Genomic DNA, 25085 nt, shown 5'->3' on the forward strand with positions numbered 1-25085 from the left:
ACTCCTAATCCCAGAAGCACTTGACAGGTAGGCTTGCTGCCGAGAGCCCCCCTCTCCCCCTCAGGTGCCAGACTCTGCACTGTGGGTGCAGCAGCTCTAAGCTTTACCACGAGACAAAGGAGGGGAGTCTGGCACCTGTACTGGGGAGCCTGCCATCTTGGTGCGAGGCATTCGTTTGGTGCTTCCTGGGCTGGAAAATGTGGCCTTGAGGGGGCACTGTCCCTGGTGGGCAGACTGTGGCAGGAATTGGCTAGGGGCAAGAGGGTACAGCTCTGGGGATCTCCAACCAGCACTTTGCAGAGGGCAGCCTCTGTGCTACTTAAATAATGAACAGGGAAGAGATGGCGGGAATTTGTGAAGTCTGGGGAAAAAAAATGCACAGCCTCTATTAAAGATAGAGTCACAAGAGAAGTCTGAGCTGAGATCACTCCCCTGAGGAACTCTGGAATATCTGAGAAGGCATCAGGCATCAGGGATTCCGTTGGTGTAAGGACATCCAAGCCTTCTGGAAGAAACAGTATAGAGGATTTTGGAAGCTGAAAGCTAGATTCTGCAATCCCTACAACAAAGATTCCTGAAATTAGAATGGTAAATCAAAGCAGCCTTACTCTTGGGGACTGAGTCCTAGTAGGAGGCACCCCCAGGTAGGAGTGAGATGACATGGACTTCCTTCTGGGTCCCAGAACTCGTTGATGAGGAACACTCTAATGTAGCCTTTCAGTATCCACCACTTCAGTAACAGGGAATGCAGACATTCCTCATTTTATTGTGCTTTGCTATATTGCACTTTGAAGATAGTGCGTTTTTTTACAAAATGAAGGTTTGTGGCAACCCCTGTGTTGATCAAGTCTATCTGCGCCATTTTTTCAACAGCGTGTGCTCACTTTGTGTCTCTGCATCACATTTTGATAATTCTCCACGTATTTCAAACTTTTTCATTGTTATTATATCTGTTTTGGTGATCTGTGATCAGCGATCTTTGATGTTACTATTATAATTGATTTGGGGCACTATGAACCACACCCATATAAGATGGCGAACTTAATTGATAAATCTTTTAGGTGTTCTGACTGCTGCTCCACTTATCAGCCATTCTCCTGTCTCTCTTCCCCTCCCCAGGCCTCCTTATTCCCTGAGACACAGAAATATTGAAATTAGGCCAATTAATAACCCTACAATGACCTCTAAGTGTTCAAGCGAAAGGAAGAGTTGCAGGTCTCTCACTTGAAATCAAAAGCTAGAAATGATTAAGTTTAGTGAAGAAAGCATGTCAAAAGTCAGGATAGGCTGAAAGCTAGGCTTCTTGCACCAAACAGCCAAGTTGTAAATGTAAATAAAAAGTTCTTGAAGGAAATTAAAAGTGCTACTCCAGTGAACAAAAGAATGATAAGAAAGCCAAACAGCCTTATTGCTGATATGGAGAAAGTTTTAGTGGTCTGGATGGAAGAGCAGACTAGCCATAGCAGTCCCATAAGCCAAAGCCCAATCCAGAGCAAAACCCTAGTTCTCTCCGATTCTATGAAGGCCGAGAGAGGTGAGGAAGCTACAGAAGAAAAGTCTGAAGCCAGGAGAGGTTGGTTCATGAGGTTTAAGGAGAGAAACTGTCTCCATAACATCAAAGTGCAAAGTGAAGCAGCAAGTGCTGATGTAGAAGCTGCAGCAAGTTATCTAGAAGATCTAGCTAAGATCTTGGATGAAGGTGGCTACACTAAACAACAGATTTTCAATGTAGATGAAACAGCCTTGGAAGAAGATGCCATCTAGAACTTTTATAGCTAGAAAGGAGGAGTTAATGCCTGCTTCAAAACTGACTCTCTTGTTAGGGGCTAATGTAACTGATGACTTGAAGTTGAAGCCAATGTTCTTTTACATTGCAAAAGTCCTAGAACCCTCAAGAATTACACTAAATCTACTCTGCCTATACTCTATAAATGGAACAACAAGACCTGGATGACAGCACATCTGTTTACAGCATGGTTTACTGAATATTTTAAATCCAGTGTTGAGACCTACTGCTCAGAACAAAAAATTATTTTCAACATATTACTGTTCATTGCCAATGCACCTGGTCACCCTAGATCTCTCATGGAGGTGGACAAGGAGATAAATGTTGTTTTCATACCTGCCAATATGACATCCATTCTGCAGCCCATGGTTCAAGGTGTAATTTCAACTTCAAGTCTTATTATTTAAGAAATATATTTTGCCATAAATCATGATTCCTTTGATGGATCTGGGCAAAGTAAATTGAAACCCTTCTGGGAAGGATTGGCCATTCTAGATGCCATCCAAAACATTTTTGATTTATGGGAGGAGGTCAAAATATCAACATTAAAAGAAGTTTGGAAGAAGTTGATTCCAAACCTCATGGATGACTTTGAGGGGTTCAAAACTTCAGTGGAGGAAGTCACTGCAGATGTGATAGAAATAGCAAGAGAACCAGAATTAGAAGTGGAGCCTGAAGATGTGACTGAATTGCTACAATCTCGTGGTAAAACTTGAATGGATGAGAAGTTGCTTCTTATGGATGAGGAAAGAAAGTAGTTTCTTGAGGTGGAATCTACTCCTGATGAAAATGCTATGAACATTGTTGAAATGACAACAAGAATTTAGAATATTACATACATTTAATTGATAAAGCAGTGGCAGGGTTGAGAGGATTGACTCCAATTTTGCAAGAAGTTCTATGGTGGGTAAAATGCCATCAAACAGCACTGTAAGCTACAGAGAAATATTTCATGAAAAGAAGAGTCAATCAATGCAGGAAACTTTATTGTTGTCTTATTTTAAGAAATTGTCACAGCCAGCCCAACCTTCAGCAACTACTACCCTGATCAGTCTGCAGCCATCCACTTCAAGGCAAGACCCTCCACCAGCAAAAAGATTATGATTCACTGAAGACTCAGATGATTGTTAGCATTTTTTTTTAGCAATTAAGTGTTTTTCAAATTAAGGTATGTACGTTGTTTTGTTAGACATAATGCTATTGCACATTTAATAGACTACAGTATAGTGGAAACATAACTTTTACATGCACTGGGGAACCAAAAAATTCACATGACTCGCTTTACTGTGATATTGACTGTATTGCAGTGGGCTGGAACCCAAACCCGCAATATCCCTGAGATATGCCTGTATATGTAAAGAATTAGCAGAAGGGCCTTTGTGGCCTAAAGGGATGCAATCACAAGACAGGAAACCTTCCATTTCTTCTGTGGAAGGAGTTGGATTTGTGAGAGCAGGATCCCAAGCTGCCACAGACCTGTGGGGAGAGCGGGGAAGATGTTTAGGTTCACTTAACATTGGGAAGCAGGGCCGTGCTCAGGCCTGTGGAGGTTCCTTTCACCCCATTCTTTTTGCTGGGTCAGGAGGCCAAGGTGTCTAGGGAGAAGAGTCTGGACTGGGCTCCTCACTGGATTGTTGGGAGAGTTGCAGATTTTCTCTCATCTAGTAAGCTAGCGATAAAAATTATGCAATGACCCAGAAAATTGTAAAAGAAAACTAATGCGGAGCTATAAAGCTCCAAAGAAATGTAAACCATCATTTTCTATTACAGAGTTAGAATTCTTCTGATTATCTTATTTTATTTATTTGCTTGTTTATTTGTATACAGACCCTCGTGCTACCATGCACACATCTAAGTCATTAAGCTTCCATAATATTCAGTGAAACAAAAATTACACTAACCACTCATATTGGTGATTGTTAGCCTAACTCAGCACAGGGCAGGCACATGGCTCACGTAGCTTCATCCCCATATGCTATGATTTATCTGATACATGGCTATCAGTTGCTTACTGGGGACTTCTTGAGAGCAGGGACCGTCTTTTCTGTCTCTGCCTGACCAGCTCCTAGCCTAGTACCTGGTACAGAGTTAGTACTCAGTATATTTTTGTTGAATTAAATAAAAATGATCAATTTAGTTGCTTTAAATATCTCTATATGTGAACCATATAGATTCACTCATGCATTTGGCAAAACGCTATTGATCCCCCTGTATGCTAACCTTTGTGCCAGGCACTGGGTGTACAATGTAAAGAGGATGCTTGTAGCCCAGTGGAGGAGACAGACATCACCAAGTGATCACACTAATAAACATGTGATTGCAAAAGAAGCACACATTTCTCTGAGAGCATGTACAAAGCAACTGACCTGCAAGATGGGGAGGTTCCCTGAGGAAATGACATTTAAGCTGAGATTTGATGAAAGAATGAGGATTAGTATGTTTAAATAAGACACAAAAAAGGGGACACTTACATGTTATTACTATGTGCCACACACTGTTCATGCATACTTACTCTCGCAACCCTGTAATGGAACTACTGGTATTATGTCTAATTATATAGCTGAGAAAATCAAGGTGTGCATGGTCAAATAACTTGCCCAAGAGCCAGTGAGTGATGGGGTTTGAACCTGGTAGGCTGGCTCTAGAATTATGCTCCCCACGTATGGCGAGAACAATGTGTGCAAAGGGCCAGTGCCTTAGTAAGCAACAAGAACAGGTCTACTCACCCCCAGGCTAGCCATGATCCTAGCTGCTGTCACATCAAAAGGCTTTCCCAACACTAACAGCTCTCCTTTCCAAACAAGAGTTCTGGTGAGTGTGAGGTCCTTCATCTTGTTGCATCTGTAAGGCACCTTTTATGGTGCTAACTAACACAGGCTTGTGGAGCCAAGGCACTGAGGCTGAATGGCCCAAAAGAAAAGAGTAAAGACAAGTACCCACTGTATGGGGTGGCCAGTAAATATCTCAACACAGAGGCCTGCTGGCATTCACCTCCGTACTGTCTAATCGCTTCTGAAAAAAAGAAAGGAAGGAAAAAGGAAGGAATGGGCTGACCCAGCAGGTTTCTCTGTTGCATCTGGTGACTGTAACTCACAGAGTAAGGAAGTACTTAGGCACACAATGCCCAACCTTCCGCCAGAATGGCAACACCAAGGGCTTGTTCGTGGGCCCTTAAAATTGGTTGTCAACAGAAATGCAAATTGAGCCCATCTTTGTCTTGAAGCCATATGTCCTCTGGGATACAAACAACATTTTTCCTGCTGCAAATTCTGTCCAGAGTTTACTTGGTTACAGCTTGAGTGCACACAATATGGTAATCCAGAGGGGCAGTAAAAGGAAAAAGCGAACACCCGGAGAGTTATGACTGAACCTCAATGGTCTTGAGAGAGCGAGAGGAAGAGTGTGCAAGCTGAGAGGCAGTCTGTCACCTGCAGTGATGCAAGGGAAAGCTACTCTGCAGTGGGAGGCTGACCAGTATTTCACAGGGGCTCACACTTGTCTCCCCCTGTCCTTCAAGAATCTCATTTGCTATTTGATCTCACTTATTGTCTTTCAGTTTTTTAAAGCAAAGCTTTCCTCTCCTCTTAAAACAATGTTTCTTCATAGTAAACCTCCAGGGTATTGCTTTTTTCTATCTACTTTCTCATAAAAACTCAAGATTCTTTTTTCTTTTATTTCCTTTTTCCACTGTCCACATGGAACAACTAGGAAGACCACTTAGGGAGTCCTCATTTCTTAAGATACTGCTGTTTCTCTTCATAATTATACAACTCTCTGGCTCTTTGCACTAGAGCTTGAGAGGGGACCAGGCTCTGCAAGAGCCTATCAGGACCGGAGACTCAGGACAACATCTGCCTGACCTGGGATTACAACAGGTGAGGTTGACGGGCAGTCCCAAGGGCTCAGGCAACATGGCCTAGCATTTAAGGACAAGATTTAGAGTGAAGTTGCCAGGATGCAAATCCTAGTTCCGCCTAGCTGTGCAGACAGTTTGCTTAATCTTACTAAGCCTCAGTTACTAATAAGTAAAAAAGGGAGAGCACCAGGACCTACTGTGTAGGATTCAATGAGATAATACTTATAAAGGACTTGGCACAGTACCTGGAAAAAGTTAAATCAAGTTAAATGCTAATAATTATTACCCTTATTAAGATAAGGGGATAAACAGCAGTGTCTTAGTCAGCACGGGCTGCTGTAACAAAATACCATAGACTAGGTGGCTTATAAACAACAGAAATTTATTTCTTATTGTTCTGGAAGCTGGCAAGACCAAAATCAAGGTGCTGGCAGATTCAGTGTCTGCTGAGGGCTTACTTCCTCCTACAAGACTATCTTCTCACTGTGACTTTACATGGTGAAAGCAGGGAGCTAGCCCTCTGGGGTCTCTTTTATAAGGACACTAATCTCATCCTCATGACCTAATCACTTCCCAAAGGCCCCGCCTCCTAATACTATCACCTTGGGGATTAAGATTTCAACATACGAATTTGTGGGAATACAAACATTCAGACCACAGCAGAAATCAAGGTTAAAGTATAATAGATAAGTTTGTAAGTAATGGATAGGTAATAGTTAATAGTAGATAGATAATATTAATAGTAGTGGCAGACAGTTAAAGTAGATAGGGTAATAGTGACGGTAAAGTAGATAATATGGGAAGTGAACATAGGCATGGGCAGAAAGACGCGTGGCGTATACACTGATCCCACCTGGATTCCTTACGGCAGGAAAAACCCAGGATCTGGATACAAGACATCAGATTATTAATAATAATTACCATTTCTCGAGCATCACTGAATCCCAGGAACAATGTTAAATGCTTTAAATAACTTGTTTAAGTGTAATTCCCATAGTACTATGAGTTTAATTGTTAGATTCTTGTAATGCCTAGCACATAGTAGGTATTCAATAAATATTTGCTGACTTTGAAACATTTTGCAGTATTTCTAGGTTATCCCTTGTGAATACACATAATTTGCTTTGACAATTCAAACCTGGAGGCAGTATTATCGGCATTTGACTTTTAACCACTTGAAGCACAGCCGAACATACATATGTGATCAAATATATTACTAGGATCTTTCTACATTGGTGAAAAAACTTTTCTACATTGGCCTAGATTGAAGGAAATCAGCACAAGCCAACAATGTGTCAAATGGGATATTATTTAGAGAAATTGCTTTGCGTTTTACAGGCACACAGAGCTAGACTGAAAAATATTCTTCTTGGCAAATGTATAACAAAGTAATTAAAGGAGTAAACATTCAAAACAGGGAAGTGAAAATCTGAAACAGGCACTGAGACAAATAAAACAAGAGTACAACTTCAGCTGGGTGGGGGAAATGCCAATTATTTAATAATGGAGCTATCCCTAAAAGGAAAAAATGGAATGTGCTGAAGTAATTTATCTTAGTACATTTTTCTTTAAATAAGGATCTAAAGATTTCTAATGTGAAATTATTTTATAAATAGTAAAATCAAGATTTAAAAATAGTCCCCAGAATAATTTAGGTCCAACCCCCCATCCTATTTTTGCTTACTAGATGATATTTTATCAGCAATCCCAGGTGTTGGGTGACTTTTGGAATCTCTTTCCCGTTTAGGACAGATATCATTAAAGAGCAACTATTTGTAGAAAGGACTTGCCTGGGATTATCTAGCAATAGAAGAGATATTCAGATGGGAAGAATACTTTGTCTTCTTCCAGAGAATGAAGCAATAGCCCAAGCAGGAAAGGGACTATTTTCTATTTTGGTTATTGTACCAGAACCATCACATTAATGGATCAATGACTATACATTTGAGCAATTATGGAAATGTCCATATAATTCATGGTAGAACACTTCACTGAGGGAGTACACTGTTACTCTGTAACTCCAGTGAACTTTTTTTCCTTGGGGTATCTAGGTAGCTCACAGTTTATTAGTTACCCTTTGGGGGCAGTGCATAGGAAGCCACAGTCACTAAAGTGGGTGACACCCTACTTTAATTTACTCCTAAATACAAACATTCACAAACTCACAGACACACAATCACTCACATTGTTTCAGTCTTGGTCCCACCAGGAAAATCGAAGCTGTGCTAAGTACAAAAGAAGACATTGAATTCAGGTGACTGGTAACAAAGATGATGGAATGTTTGAGAAATCACATGACAGGGGAGGATACAGAGGTAACCCAGAGATTAGCAACATCAAGAAGCTGTTGTCAGTCATAAACTAGAGGGATTAAAGTAGGTTTACCAGAACTGAGAAGCAGAAATCAGTGGGTGGAAGGTAGCAATACACTGCACCTCTTCAGAGAAAGTCAGGGCCATGTAGCAAACAGCCACTCAGGAAGATGGCCCCAGATGCAGGGAAGGGAAAAACAACCCTACTCCTTCCTTCCTTCTACCCTTAATCTTGCTGGTGTGTCCCATTTGTCAAATCTAGCAAAAAACCTTCTAACTGAGGGCACTAGGAGATACAGTTTTCAGGTGTTAGTTAGCCTACAGATCTGCACAGAGAAGGAAAAGGGTATGACATGTATCTGGTATCAACAGGCCAAGAACTGACATGCATATACAAACATACACGTGCACACACACATATCTTGGTTCCAACATAGAATTGTCACTTACTGAATTTGAAGCTAATTGAATCACTGTAAAATAAATAAGCCCAGCCATTTACAAGATAATTTAACTTTCCAAGTCTATTTGACTCTAAGAATCTAGAATGTCTTTCAACTGGTGAAGTTACAACTTAAAAAGACAGAGGAAATTAGAGATCTAACATCTATCATGTGTTAGCATCAGCGTCTGATGCTTTTCTAACATTATCTGACTTTGTCACATCAACGCCATAAGTTTATTACACGGTGCAAGGTTATAATGATATATCAACTTCAGTTCATAGGTGAAGAAACTCAATGAGGTGAATACATTGTCTAGGCTATTACAATAAGTAAATATTGGAACCTTGTATTACATAATGGTGGGTCTGACAAAATTTTCACTGTCAACATGCAATCTGGGGTGAGACTGATGTAAAGCTGTAGCCTATCCAAGTGCTTTGTATTCTGCTGTCTGTTGTAATGATGTCATAATTGGAAAGGGGAAAAACAACTGAAATGAAAAAAATGATGAAAGGGTATATGCTTTCAAATCAACACAAGAAAACTGGAAAAAAAATTTAAATAACCAAAATAAGGAAATAAAAGAAAAAAATATGTAAAATAAGAAACATTAGAAAGCACATAGTAAGATGGTAGATTTAAGCCCAAATATATCACTAACTATATTAAATGGATTAAATGAACTAAATGCATCAGCTAAAAGGTAAAGATTATCAGACTGGATAAAAACACAAAATTCAACAATTATTTTGTTAATGAGTAACACATAGAAAACAGGATAGACATAGTTTAAATGTAAAAGGATAGGAAAAGGTATACCATGGTAATACTAACCAAAATAATTATTAACAATATTAATATTAAGCACAAAGTATAGCTAAAAATAAAGAAAATTGCTTCATAATGATAAAGCTTTAATCAGTATTAAACATTTAATCAGTCCAACTTTTTGAACACCTAACATAAAACCTTTCAGAATATATAAAGGAAATTTGACAGAAGTACAAGAAGAGACAGATAATAATCATAATACTAGGACGTTTTACATATCTCAGCAACTGATAGAACAGACAACACATCAGTATGGGTAGAGAAGATGTAAACGACATGATTAACAAACTTGATATAATGGACTTCTATAAACCAGTGCTGCCAACAACTGCAATATGGGTATATCCTAGTCAGGCACACATTGAACCTTTACTAAAGGTTACCATATGCCGAGTCATACATTAAGACAAAGGCATTCATCATCTCTGTCACTGTGTTACTGTGTGTGTGTGTGTGTGAGTGTGTGTGTGTGTGTGTATTTAGCACTTCCCCCCACCCCCTTCCCATGTTTGCTTATCTTGGTCTTTGTATTTTATTCAAAAAGCTTTCTTCTGAAATGCATGGTGATCGTTGGCGATCTGTTAATATTTAGGAGTGAAACACTAGAGAGCCGATTTTAAGTTCCAAATACGGGAGGCAGAGCTTTCATTGTTCACTGGGGACCCCTAACGTCACTGCCAATGGTCTTCTCTCTGGGCCGGTTCAGTTTTACTTAGGAGAATCCTTTAATCCCTTTTTCTCATATATAAACTCAGGGTAATAATTGTTCCTAACTCGCAGGGCAATTGTAAGGATTAATGAGATAATCCATATCAATGCTTAAAATAGTTCCTGGCACATTGAAATGTTCAATATATGTTAGCTATTCTTATTTGGAGTTTTCAGCTACTCTTATGTTTTCCCTGTTGCTGATTAGATTGTTGATCGTGCCCAGATGTTTATATCCAATCACTTCCTTAACATCTCCACATGGATGTACCTCAACCATCTCACATTTACCATAGCCACTCTTGTCTCATCTCAGGAAACAGCATTGTCACCTTTGCAGCTACTCAAACCAGAATCCCAGTCACCCTTGATTCTTCCCCTTTATTCATTCATGGCCTTTCTACCCCAGCCAACATGGAAGCTATGAAATGGCAAAGACATTCTCTGTCATCTTTTCCTCTGGGGTCATGGAAAGTGTGTCTCTGCACCGGCTGTGTCTGAATCAGTGAATAAAATACAAGTAGGCACTGAAATAAGGAGTAATATAATAGCACCTAATTAACACTGTAGTTGTAACACTTTATTATTTAAAGGTTGGATTTGTTTCTAACTCCTCGATCTTCTTCTGTTCCCCTTTTCTCTGTGCGTGAGTGGTTTTTTTTTTTTTTCTTCAATCCACCTCCAATTATGTTCAGATAGAGCCTCATTCTGCCCTCCATTTGGATTTTGCTTCATCTCTTTTTATTTCTATTTCCTTATAACATTTGCTGGTGAAGACTCTTCCTACTCCAGTTGTCCTGCCCTGACTGCCATTTTCCTGGGCTCCCGAGCATCACAAAATACCCTTTGGATTCTTCACGGCAGACTGTTAAATTTGGAAATGTAGACTCTCATTCAGATATTTTTGGCTTTTCCTTTCAGACTGCACTGTTAGGCCTTTGGGGCTTCGTGTTGTTTATTCTCGGAGACTTCCTGGAGTGTCAAAAATGGCTTAAAATGATTACTATGCGGTGCACTGGCATATATGACATTCAATCGCCCTACACTGAGCTGAATTTCAATGAGTTTTGTGTAAATGAATCAGAAACATATGGATATCATTCTCCCTAACTATCTCTACTTTTTTAAAAGCAAGAACTCAGCATTTGGGTTTTGCTGAATGTAAAATATTTGAAATTGACTGAGATATGGCAAATCAGAGTGAGAGAGGCTTTCCTTTCTTGATAACCATATTGTCTCTAATAACATCCTAGTAGTGATGATGTGTTTATTAATGTCTGCTCAACTTCTCCCTCCTTTGCTTGCTTTGAGGTTTTCCTTCCTTACTGTAAGTCTTCATTTATCCCCCTCATCCATCTATTCTGTAGCTACTTGTTGGTCATGGCCCTGCCCCGCCTGTGCTCACACCCTAGAGAAGTAACAGAGGAACGTATAACCAGGGAATCCCAACACGTTGTGCAAGTGCCACAGTAGAGGGGCATAAACAGAGCTTTGAGGAGAGAGCAACTTTTTGTGCATTTTGCATTTTGCTATCTTTTGTTGCTTTTCTTTTCACTCTCATCACAAAGCTGCTCTCCATTTTACTTTATTTCCTTGCTCTGTTCTCCATTTCTGGTCTTTTTTCTCACTGCTATGGTCTGAGTGTCCCTCCAAAGTTCATATGTTGAAACCTAATCCCCAATATGATGGTATTTGGAGGAGGGGGTCTTTGGAGGTGATAAGGTCATCAGAGTTGAGCCCCATGAATAGGATTAGTGCCCTTACAAAAGAAACCCAGAGACTTCCCTCATGCCTTCCACCATGTGAAGTTACAGTGAAAAGATGGTCTTCTGTAAACCAGGAAGCGGGTTCTCACCAAACACTGAATTTTTTAGCATCTTGATCTTGGATATTCTAGCCCCCAACACTGTGAGAAATAAATTTCTATTGTTTATAAGCCACCCAGTCTTATAAATGGTATTTTATTATAGCTGCCCAAACAGACTGAGACACTCCCATCTGAGTTTTCTACAGCCACATTGGCTGCTTTCCAATTCCCCACAGTAAAAATTTTCATCCAGCACTGCATATGCATGAGGGCTTGGTGCTTTCCTCTTCTCAACTCTTATCCATTGTCCTAGATGGAACCCCCACCATCTGGGCCTTTTGCTCCCTTTAGTCTGCCTCAATTTGGTATAGGTCAGTTTGGTGTTTGTTCTTGAGAGAACAGAGCCAGCTCAAGGTAGCACGTAAGCTGAGTGACTGCATTGAGATCCCCAATTGCACAGCACAAAATATGTGGCCAAAACTGATAAAATTCTAACATGGTGCAGAAATAGAATTATGTGTTGAATGATATAAGTAAATAGAGACCTATAACAGATACAGTCCATAGATCAGTCAGCCACGCTGACTGATGTTTCCTCCTCCACCCTCATAATTGCATTAACTTAGTGACAATGCCCCCAGTCATAAAAACCAAGTCAGGAGGTAATCTTTAACTACTTCAGTGAATGAGTGTCATTTCTGTTCACTTGTACCACATTTTGAAGCATTATGCTGAAAGACAATGTAATTCTATCAGTTATGAATATGTCAAACAAGAAAGGAGATATTTGAGGGGCAGGAATATCACAGATATGAACATTCAGGTAGGCACAAGTGCTCATAAAGCTCCCTCCTTTCCATCCACCTACACACCTCCTTGCTGCATGAAGACCTTTATCATCCCAGAATGAACCAGTTAAGTTGCTACAGATCAAGTGCTCTCATGCGAGAATAAACAAGGAGATGCTACTTCTTCTGCAAAATTTTTTATTATGGAGTTCACAAAACTAAAATTTAGGAAAAATTGAAGGGAAAAATGCACAGTACAAAGGAGAGGTTAAAGTCTATTTTATTTTATTTTAGTTTAGTTTTAACATTTCATCTAGTGATCATTAATATAGTGCTTAACTATTCGCTAAGCACTATTCCAGGCATCGTACAAATATTAATTAAGTGTAATTTTCATAATACCTCTTCAGGAGGGGTACTACTATTATCCATGATTTATAGAAAAGAAAACTGAAGCACAGCAAGATTAAGTGGTTTGCACATAGTCACCCATTTTAAGGGGCAGAGTCAAGATTTAATCCTAGACATACCAGCTCAAAAGTCCATGCTCTTACCACTCTACTATACTGCTATGCAATGGCGAAATAGTAGGTGTGGAGTATTTAAAAATTTAGAAATTGAGATTTAGTATTCAAGTTCTAGTAAGAACCAAATATGTTCTAGAAAACATCTGCCTCACAAAGATCATATGTAAAATGGTAATAGTACCTCTCACATAGGAAATTGTGAGATTTAAATAAATGAGCTCATTTATTTTAGCAAAGAGCCTGGCATTTGATAATAATATCTATTTTTCCAAGAAGCAAAAGGCAAACTAAGCACTGTTTGTGTGCATTCTTAGACGAATGGGTGGATGACTGGATAGATGACTAAATAAGCACATATATAAGTGATTATATCTCCCAGATTCAAGGGGAGTGAAAAGTGACTCACCTATTGATGAGAGAAGGTCAAAGTCACATTGTTAGACAAGGATGTGAGATGGGAGATATTGCTGTGGCCATCTGCAAAATACAATCTACCACACAAGGCTCTATTCCCAATTCTATGAATGACCAATAAATGTTTGAATTATTCATTTGAAGTTCTCACAGTGTCTGGACATCTGGAGTACACACCTTTTCTTATTAAATTAATTATGTAATAGGTAGTGGACCTTTTTTTTTTTTTTAAGTTCATCAGTATCTAAAAGTTTTCCTAATCTGAGGGAATTCACTATTCTCAATGGAGATCAGATTCTTACCTTCCACTGTTGAATCTGCTAGCAACCAAAGCAAGGGCACATGACTCAATCTCAGCCAAATCAACCCCCTTTGGTCTTTGAAGCTTGACTGCATGGCATCAAGACTAGGAATAGGTAGATGTAGCCATATGGCTGCTATCTAGCGATGGAATATGAGGGGAAGTGATGTGTGCAGCTCCATGCACTTGAATGACAATAATGAGCAAAGGAGTTATATTTCCCTCTTTTTCCCCTTCTCAAAATAAACTGGAGGAACAAAACCTGTCTCTACAGCATTGTATTCTCTAAATAATTTTAAATTATTTAGAGAGAGACATTTCTGTTACCCAATAAAATTGGGTAATATTGGAAGAAATTCTCTCTCTCTAGAGCATTAGTTTTATTTCAAACCCACATTGGAGATTAAAGACATAATCGAAAAAATATCAAGTCATTTTTTTGTTCACTCAATTGAATTCCATGTGCATGCGTGTGTGTATATATATCATATATGTATTCACAAATATTGGGCCAGAAGGTTCATATTCTCAGTGAATTTCACTCTAAATCACTCATGCTATTTCTAATGCTACCATTTTTAAAAGACTAAATTTGAGAGTGTGACACTTATCATTTATAAATTATTAAAAATTCTGTCTAGATATTAGTGATCCAATCCCTGCCCTTTTGATGTACCTGACCAAGTGTTTTGTTTTACTTGACACATCTGACCTATTTGTATTGGCTAGATGGCTCATGTCTGTAACCTAGCATTATGGGAAGCCGAGGCGGGAGGATAGCTTGAGGTCAGGAGTTCAAGACCAGCCTGAGCAAGAGCGAGACCCTGTCTCTACAAAAAATAAAAAAATTAGCCAGGTGTGGTGGCGCATGCCTGTAGTCACAGCTACTCAGGAGGCTGAGGCAGGAAGATCCCTTGAACCCAGGGGTTTGAGGTTGCTGTGAGCTAGGCTGACACCACAGCACTCTAGCCTGGATGACAGAGTGAGACTCTGTCTCAAAAAAAAAAAAAAAAGTGTGGGAGGTGGTGCTTTTGTCTTCAGCTCCTTTCTCCTGCAATAGGGGTAGATTTTTCATATCTGTCTAGTCTTTCTTAACCAGAAATCAATTACTTGTGAGATGGATGGTCAGAATTTGTCTGTGGCTAAAAAGTGGAGGGAAAACTCATTTGCTTACATGGAGATAAATGGAAATAAAATGTCTGCCACATAATACAAACATTTGGAACATATCATACCCTTGGATGGAGTATCTGTCTCCATAAAATACATTCATTCTTGATAATGACAATTCACATATGTGCAAGTCCATTATTACTATTCAAGATACAGGGTTTTTCTTTCCACTTGAAAATAGTGGTAATCCATTTCATTTGTTTAGTACATTACACTTTTCAAGGCATATTCTGATAACTCTTAAAACTGAGATAAGTATTATCCTCAATTTACAGGTGAGAACCCTAAGTCTCAAAGAGATTATTTGACTTCCCCAAGGTTATTTAAGTTATAAGTATCAGAACCAGGACATGAAACCACATCATCTGACCACACTCCAGTAGGCTATCAAAACTCTTCTCATGTTATTTTCCATTGTTTTTTGCATTTATCTTTCAAAAGTCCTTATAGTGGTAAACAAAAACTTTAAAATAGAATCTAACAAAGGAACATCAACATTGAACATTGAACTCACTGGTCAGAAACTTCCAGGCTCACGACTAGAGATTTCTAAATGATGGAAAGAGGGCAGTTAACATGTTGTGATGTTCTTTCTTTGAGCCATAACTTTTCTTGTAGGTTTATAGTTATAGTTTGGCTGTGAAGTACAAAGCAGTAAAACTTAATTGAATAGAAGCCAGATCAAGGTCTTTTAAGCTGGACGTAATGCGATTCACACAAATAAAGATGAACCAACAATATTTTTTTAATTTCAGTAACAAAAGACCCTAGTGGAAAACATTACCCCTAATTTATAAAATCTCCCCACTGTGAAGCATATTTTATGTGATATGTATAGGAATAAGCCTATAAATATTATTATTGGGAATGAAACTATATCATAAAACTCCCATCTAGAGGCTCAATGTGTGCTTCTGACACAAACCCTGCCCTGAAAAAAAAATTTTTAAAAATTTGGGAGAAACTCAGATTTTCTCTCTACTGTGGAGCATAAGAAAGAATGTCCCATGTAAAACCTCTCACCAAGTCACATTCAATATAATAAATACATTAAATACATTTTCCAGCCTAGTTTCCATTGTCCTATAAATCGAAATCCCCTTTTATTTTGATAGAATAATATCCATCATTCTGACAGTTCTGGAACACTTCAAAATACTACTTTGATATGGTTATTTTGCCCCATGCTATTGTAGTTGCAACTTTTCTCCCTAATTTGGAATCAATGCTGTCCTACCCTAGAGGTAGTGAGTGTTTAACCTGGAGGTAGTGAATACTGTAGGTAAGTATTTACGGCAAGACTATATAGTTAATGTGATAGGCTGAATAATGGCATCCCAAAGATGTCCACTCCCTAATCCCTGAAATTTGTAAATATGTTCCCTTAAAAAGCTAAAAGGTATGTTGCAGAAGTGATTAAGTTAAGAATTCTGAGATGAGATTATCCCAGATTATCCAGGTAGATCCAATGTATTCACAAGGGTCCTTATAAGAGGGAAGCAGGAGAACATTTAGAGAGAAGTCAGCAAGGGTATAGAGAACCTGAACAATGATATAAACCGACTAGACTTAACAGACATGGACAGCAAACTCCATTCACCAACAGCAGAATACATTCTTCTCATATCCACATGGAATATTCTCCAGGATGGGACCATATACTAAACCTCAAAACAAGTCTAAATAATTCAGAAAGACTGAAATCATACAAAGTATCTTTTCCATCCACAATGGAATAAAACTATAAATCAATAACATAAGGAAAACTGGAAGATTCACAAATACGTGGAAATTAAACAACATGCTCTTAAATTGGTCAGAAAAGAAAACACAAGGACAATTAGTAAATACTTTGAGATGAATGAAAATGAAAACACAACGTACCAAAACTTATGGGATGCAGCAGAAACAGTGCTCAGAGTTAAATTTATAGCTAGCTGTAAATGCCCACGTTAAAAAAGAAGAAAGATCTCTCTCAAGTCATTAACTCAATTTTTCATCTCAAAGAACTAGAAAAAGAAGAGCAAACTTAAGCCAAAACTAGCAGAAGGAAGGAAAGGAAAAAGATTAGTGTAGAAATAAATGAAATGGAAAATAGAAAAACAATAGAGAGAATCAATGAAATCAAAAGTTAGTTCTTTGAAAAGATCAAGTTTGAGTGACCTTTAGCTAGATTGACTAAGAAAAAAAGAGAAGATGCAAATAAATAAAATCAGTAATAAAAGTGGGAACATTACTACCAACCTTACAGAAATAAAAAGAATTATAAGAGAATACTATGAACAATTGTAAATGAACAAATTGGATAACTTAGATGAAATCGACAAATTTCTGAAAACATACAAATTATCAAAATAGGCTCATGAAGAAATAGAGAATCTGAACAGACTTATAATAAGTAGAGAAATTGAGTCAGTAATCTAAAACTACTCAACAAAAAAGAGCCCAGGACCAGATGGCTTCGCTGGTGAATTCTGCCAAACATTTAAAGAAGAATAACAATAATCCTTCTCAAATTCCTCCAGAAAAATAGAAGAGAAGGGAACACTTTCTAACTCATTCCAAAAGGCCAGCACTATTCCTGATACCAAAGTCAGATAGAGACCTCACAAGAAAAGAAAACCGTGGTCCAATATTCCTCATAAATGTAGATGCAAAAATCCTTTAAATATTAACAAACCAAATTCAGAGACATATAAAAAGGATTATTATGAAAGACCAAGTGGGATTTGTTCCAAGAACATGAGGTTGGCTTAATTGAAAATCAGTTGATATAATACACCATTGTAACATAATAAATGACAAAACCCACATGGCTATCTCAGTAGATGCAGAAAAAGAATTTGACAAAACCCAACATATTATTAAAATCTCTCAACAAACCAGGAATAGAAGGGAACTTCCTCAGCTTGGTTTAAAGAATCCATGAAAAATTTTCAGCTAACATGATACTTAACGGTGAAAGACTGAATGCTATGTGCCTAAGAAATTAAAAACAAACAGATTGGAAAGGAATTTGAAGATGACATAATTCTATATGTAGAAATTCTTAAGAAACACACACATACATTTACATACAATGCAAACTACTAGAATAACTTCAGTAAGGTCCCATGATGCAAGGTCAATATATGAAACTCAATTGTATTTCTACAAACTAACAACAAAAAATCAAAAATCAAATTTATGAAAAAATTCCATTTACAAAAATTAAACATAACAAGATACTTAACTATATATTTAACAAAAGAAATTCAGGGTTTGTACAGCGAAAACTACAAAGCATTGCTGAAAGTAATTGAAGAAATTATCCATAAATGCAGAGATATTTCATGTTTATGGATTAGAAGATTCAAGAACTTTTTGTAAAATTGAAAAGATAATCCTAAATTTTAAATGGAAATTCAAAAGACCTAGAATAGTGAAAATAGTTTTAAAAAAGCACAAAGTTTACTTACTGTAAAGCTACAGTATCAAGACAATGTGGTAGACCTATGGATCAGTGGAATGCAATGATTCTAGAAATAAACCTTATGTTTATGGTCAACTGATTGTTAACGACAGTGCCAAGATAATTCAATTTAAAAAAACGATAATCTTTCAGCAAATGGTTGTACCCCAGCGCAATATACAAAATTTAACTCAAAGTGGATCATCAATATCAATGCAAGAGCTAAAAGCATAAAGCATCTAGAAGAAAACATAGGAGAAAATCTTCACGAACTTTGGTTAGGCAAAGAGTTCTTGGACTGACACCAAAGCACAAACCATAAGAAAAAAAAAAAACAAAACAGATAAATTGGGCTTCATCAAAATTAAGAGTGCTTCAAAAAATACCATTAATAAAATGAAAGGACAAGCCACAAAACAAATGAAAATATTTGCAAATCATATATCTGATACAGGACTTGTATCTAGAGCGTGTAAATAACTCTTAAAGCTCCATAACAGGAAGACAATAGAGAATATGCAAATAACTACATTAGAAAATGAGCAACATGACATAGGAATGGTTAACAAGTACATTAAAAAGTGCCCAACTTCATCAGTCATTAGGGAAACTAAAACCACAATATTACCACCGCATAGTTACTAGAATGGCTATAATTAAAAAGAAAAACAATACTAAGTTTTGGTGAGTATGTGAAGAAAGTGAATCTTCATAAATTGCTCATGAAAATGTAAAATGTCACATCCACTTTCCAAAACAGTTTAGCAGTTTCTTAAAAAGTTACACATACAGTTAGCAAAGACCCAGCAATTCTACTTGTAAGAATCTACGTGAGAAACAAAAACATATGCACACCATCAATACATGAGTGGATTAATAAAATGTGGTATATGTATACCATAGAGTACTATTCAGCTATAAGAAACAATGGTGATATAGCACCTCTTGGATTCTCCTGGATAGAGCTGGAACACATTCTACTAAGTGAAGTATCCCAAGAATGGAAAAATAAGCACCACACGTACTCACCAGAAAACTGGTTTCACTGATCAACACTTAAGTGCACATATAAGAATAACATTTATTGGGTGTTGGGCAGGTGGGAAGGGGGAGGAGGGAGGAAGGGATGGGTATATGCATCCATAATGATGTGCACTGTCTGGGGGATGGACACACTTGAAGCTCTGACTTGGGGGGGGAGGGGGGTTAGGGCAACATACGTAACCTAAACATCTGTACCCCCATAATATGCTAAAATAAAAAAAAGCTAAAAACGAACAAACAAAAAACATATGCACAAAGACTTGAACATAAATATTTATAGCAGCATTACCACAATAGCCCCAAACTGGAAGCAATCCAAGTGTCTAACCACCTGATGAGTGGATAAATAAAATGCAGTATATATCGATACAATGGAATGCTTCTCAACAATTGAATGACAACACTGATACATGCTAAAATACGGATGAACCTCAAAAACATTATGGCAAATGAAAAAATCCAGATCCACAAGGTTGCATACTATGTGGTTCCACGTATGTGAAATGTACAAAAATGCAAATTTATAAAGACAGAAAGTAGATTAATTGTTGCTGGGGCTGGGGGTGTGTGAGTGGGGATTGATTGCATACAGGTTTGTGTGGAATTTGGGGGGTGATGGAAAATTTCTAAAATCAGATTTGCTGATGTTTGCACATCTTTATACATTTATTAATAATCATTGAATTGTAGACTTACTTATGGTATATAAATTATAGCCCAATAACATTTAATTTCTTAAAAGTTTTTGAAGGGAAAAAAAGTTAGCCAAGAGAAAAAAAATCAAGATTAGGCTGTTCTTTATTTAGGCTGGTATACTTACTTTTGTTGTAGCATTTAATTATACTCTCTTCAAATCAGCTGCCTAATTCTCTGACTTCTCCATTGGAAATGTAAACAGACTCACAAGTGATTAATTTGATAACTGTTCTTCACTTCTGAGGACATTATTCTGCACTAAGTCTTTAGGTGGGATGTACCTTTCTTGGCCAAGTGACATCTCGAGCTCCTGGCACTGAAGCCAAAGGCAGAAATTAGGAAGAGCCAGGAGACTAATGAGAACCAAAGGCACGGGACACATACAATTCCGCGAAGTCATGTTTCATGGACCGTTCAACACACCCAAAGAGCCCAGTGAGAATAGCACTGGGATGACTGTTAATGTGCCTACCGGTCACCCTGGGGCGGGGAAGGGACACCAGCCTAGAGGAGAAAAGGAGGAGTAAAGAGAACAAAATATGGGCAAATGACCTTTGTTACTAGCAATTTCTGTTATTCCAAAAATAGTATCCAACCGATGAGCTGCTGGCAACATGTGAGGGCCATTTGCATTCTCAGACAAACTCAAAACATTTGCTTCATGGCCCTAAAACAGTGAGTCCTAGGAGCTTATTATCACATTTCATAGCTTTGGGGAAAACAGAAAAGGACAGGTTGGGCAGGTGTTCAAAGAGGAAATGCCTGCTGCCAAACCAGGTCGCCCCACTTCCTCTCTATGCACAAGAGTGGGTCCCTGCCCCCAGTGGTCTCCCGGGCTAGACAAAGGGTCTCATTCGTGAATAACAGCTTGACAGGCTGGGAGAGGTTCCCATCTCATCCACATTTACCCTATAAAAGGTAGAGAACGCAGTAAGAATACCAGTCCTGTAAGTGCCCGTGGATGTTTATGAGGACTAGACAGAGCAGTAGAGAGAAAAACGGAGGTGATCGTCACGGGAAGCCAATGTTTCTTCAGGGCCCACGTGACAAACACTGTTGGGTACTTTTATTTAGTCCTTCCAGCAACCCTGTAATATGGGCACTATTTTACCTACCTTATTGATAAGAAAGTGAGTTTCAACAATCTTTTTGACCAGTAAAATGGATAACCTTATACATTATACCTATATACAGGTAAGACTCTAAGGCTTAAAATCTTGAGTGACCATTGTCACACATTTAATAAGTGGCAGAGCTGGGATTTAAATTCAGGTCCACATGAGGCCTGAGCCCCTGTTCTTTCTACTACATATACCACATTGTCCATTCAGGTTTAGATGGTTTTAAAAAATGCTCAGCCTTTTAGCTTAGGCTCTGTGATTTCTTGTTTCTGGATGATAATAAGCAAGCCAAACGTCCTCCTGGGAATTCTTTTCTCCCCAAGGGCTAGAAGAATAAAAAAACACCACTGTGCCCTTGAAGCTTCACTAACAATCACAACTATAAAGGCTGGAGTCAATGCTGAGAGGATATTATTAACAAATGGCTTAAGAAAAACCTTCAGAGGGTTTGCAGCCACCCACACCATTTGTAAAATCTTAGGGAAGAAACCCAATCCAGTAAATGGTTGGGAAAAAACAAACCCTAGTATCAGAAATATAAAAGGAGGAGGATCATTGCCTTTAGACAATTTGTTTTATTGTGAACAATAAAAATGTTCCAGTTGATTCAACAAAAAATAATCAAAAACAAGGCTATTTTTAAAAAGGCATTTATAGGACCGCGGTTTCATTTCCTTTGCCTTTAGATCTTTAGCCACTCATTCTGAGCAGCAGATGCTGTCATATAAGGAAGACCACCTGCTTTCCAGGGCATCTCTGCAACAAATAGCTTTGAGGGAGAGAGAAGAAAGATCACAGGATGAAAAGGAAAGAATTAGAAAGGGGGGAAACGAGAAATTAAGAAGTTGGCTTAATGCACATCTTCTGAATTATTCAACTGCTAAAAAGCCGACAGATTTCTTTTGACACTTGACTGTCTCACTCTGTGTCTATATCCATATTCCACTTTTTAAGGACCTACTTTAAGAGAATTCTGTCCATCTGTACAGCCCAGCTTTGTGACATATTTATCTTTCTTTGCAAAATGGAGACATAAAAAAATTATAGAGCATGGGTATTAATTAAATGGTATTTTAGTCCAAGGAAGTTGCCCAGCTTTAAAAAGACTCCTAGGAGTGAATCCTTTGTAAAGAAATATTCTTTTGGAAATGAAAATAGCCCACACTCCCTCACTGCCTCCCCCCAGCAAAATGACTTAGACAGAGATTTTGAGTCCCAGGTTTCTAAAAGCTTGTTGAACTCTTAAAGCAACAGGTATGACTTCAGTCAGTTGAAATTATGACCTCAAAGGCTAATAATTGTTTGGAGAGAACTGGGTTCCTACATGCCAACGAAAATAAGAAAGACATTAAGGAAATTATTCACATCATTCCAACCCAGTTAACATACTCACCTAAAATATACCAATAATAAAAGTAATAACAGGAAAACGTTTACAGTTTAGAAGTCTCAGGAAACAATTTGTTCTAGGTGGTTATATTTTCCATATATTGAAGGTTTTATTTTTATTTAACACCCAAATGTTGTTATTTTAAATTTTAACTGGCTTTTAAATCTTTGTCAAATATACATTGCTTTGCCTTCTTAAACAGTGTTTATTTAGTTTATAATTTATTCTGTCGATACTTCCAAAAAGGATCTCAGGGAACTATTATAGAATATTCTAAACATAATTTGAACTCTTCTTGATGTCCCAGGATCTTCATTTCAAACACCAGTGACAGTATGGGGCTATAACAAGGCAATGCGCTTGGGAAAACAAGAATACTTGCTCTTCTTGCTCTGCAGTGGCCATATCCTCCTGAGTTGTTTTAATTCTTACCTTTGAGTTTTAAAGTTGCTCTTTCTCTTCCCTTGCTGCCAAGCAATCTCTTTGATGTTTATGTTACAGGGCTACCTCTGACAGTCCCCTCCCCCTGGCAAAATATTGCTTCTAATATTCTACAAGCTTGGAAAGCCAGTAGAATAAAAAGGTGCTCCATAAGGGCCCAAGAAGGGATCTACTAGGAGTAATACGTACTCACTTTCGAGCGCTTCTAGCGTGTAGCACAACGAGGCAGAAAAAAGGCAGGCCTACTCTCAGTTTTCTCTAAGAGAAGGGTTGACAGATGAAATTCAGGATGCAATATTTGGGACATTCTTCTGCTCAAAAAAATATTTATTTATCTGAATTCAAATTTAACTGGATGTTCTGTATTTTTATTTGCTAAATCTGTCAACTCTAAGCGGTGCTGCTTACCCATTTCAGCCTATGCTAAGCCATCCAGACTCTTCATTGCAATGGTTAAGTAGAGCTGATCCCGTCCAGATGGCTCACAAAGAATTCTTTAACTCTAGATATTCATCGAGAGAGGATTCAAATCACACTCTTGTCTATACAGCTAGCATGCATAAAAATATATCAATAAGCTGCAAAGATCACGCCCCAGAGTTCTAGTATCAATCCCCAGCTTCTTTTTTTTCATGCAAACACTTACCCTGCACAGCTAAAGGAGGAGCCTCTGAACTAGGCTGGATACTTTTATTTTAATTTTCTAGATTTTACTGATGTTCTCATGCTCAGGTGGTCTGTGCTTGGGCATTCTTAAAACTTGAAGCTTTTTGAAGAGTTCTTAGTTTCTGCTAATGTAATTATTTAAAGTGATTTCAATAAATAAATCTTCAAATGTTGATTTTCCTGGGGTATGTAACGTCCTTGAACCCACTCTGCAGAATGACCATTAGAATTTGCATTTTAACCTGGGATGGCTTGTTTCCGTCTTAATCTAAGACACTGCCAAGATGCAGAGGTTAGTAGTCTTAATCCTTTGGCAAGGACATACTTCTATCGGCACAAACTTGGGTGTCACAGTACTTCTGGTATTAATACAATAACATTAATACCCCCCCACACACACACACAACCAAATCAGACTCATTAAAAAATCTACCATATGTGGATGAGATGACCCTGATTTGGGTTGCATACATGCCCTTTTTAATTTTCTTTCGGCTTATTGAATACATTCCAGATAAAAAGAATTGACTCAATAACTAGATAAGTAAGATATTTCAGTATTCAAGCAGACCAAATAAATTAGAATAATTCTCCACTTTAACTCACAAAAATAGACGAGGCCATTTCTTCTGAGATATGCCTGCCAAAATGCAGAATACAAATTTAATCATGAGGAAATAGACAAACCCAAATTGAGGAACATTTTACAGAACAACTGGCCTGTTCTCTTCCAAAGTGCCAATGTTAAGAAAAACAAAGTCTTAGGAAATACTAACAAATTAAGAGACGTGACAATAAATGTAATGTGTAATCCTGGCTTGAAGTCTCAAAAAATAGATATAAAGGATTTTGTTGGGACAATTGATGATATTTGAACAGAGACTGTGGATTAAATAATAATATTGCTTCAAGGTTAAATTTTATGATTTTGATAACTGAACTGTGGATATATAAGAGAATGTCCTTGTCTAAGATAAACTGCACAATGTTTAGGGCCAAGTACACAACATCTCCAACTTATTTTCAATATATACATGGAAAGAGAGAGAACGGAAGAAAAGAGAGAAAGAATGGAAGACAGAATGGGATAAAAAAAGAGAGAGAGGATGGCCGGGCATGGTGTCTCACACCTGTAATCTTAGTACTCTGCGTTGCTGAGGTGGGAGGATTGCTTGAGCCCAGGAGTTCGAGACCAGCCTGAGCAAGAGCGAGATCCCATCTCTACAAAAAATAGAAAAATTATCCGGGCGTGGTGGTAGACGCCACTAGTCCCAGCAACTCAGGAGGCTGAGGCAGCAGGATCACTTGAGCCCAGGAGTTTGAGGTT

The sequence above is a fragment of the Propithecus coquereli genome, unplaced genomic scaffold, assembly GCF_000956105.1.
Source record: "Propithecus coquereli isolate 6110/MARCELLA unplaced genomic scaffold, Pcoq_1.0 Scaffold95, whole genome shotgun sequence".
In the NCBI taxonomy this organism is placed as follows: Eukaryota; Metazoa; Chordata; class Mammalia; order Primates; family Indriidae; genus Propithecus; species Propithecus coquereli.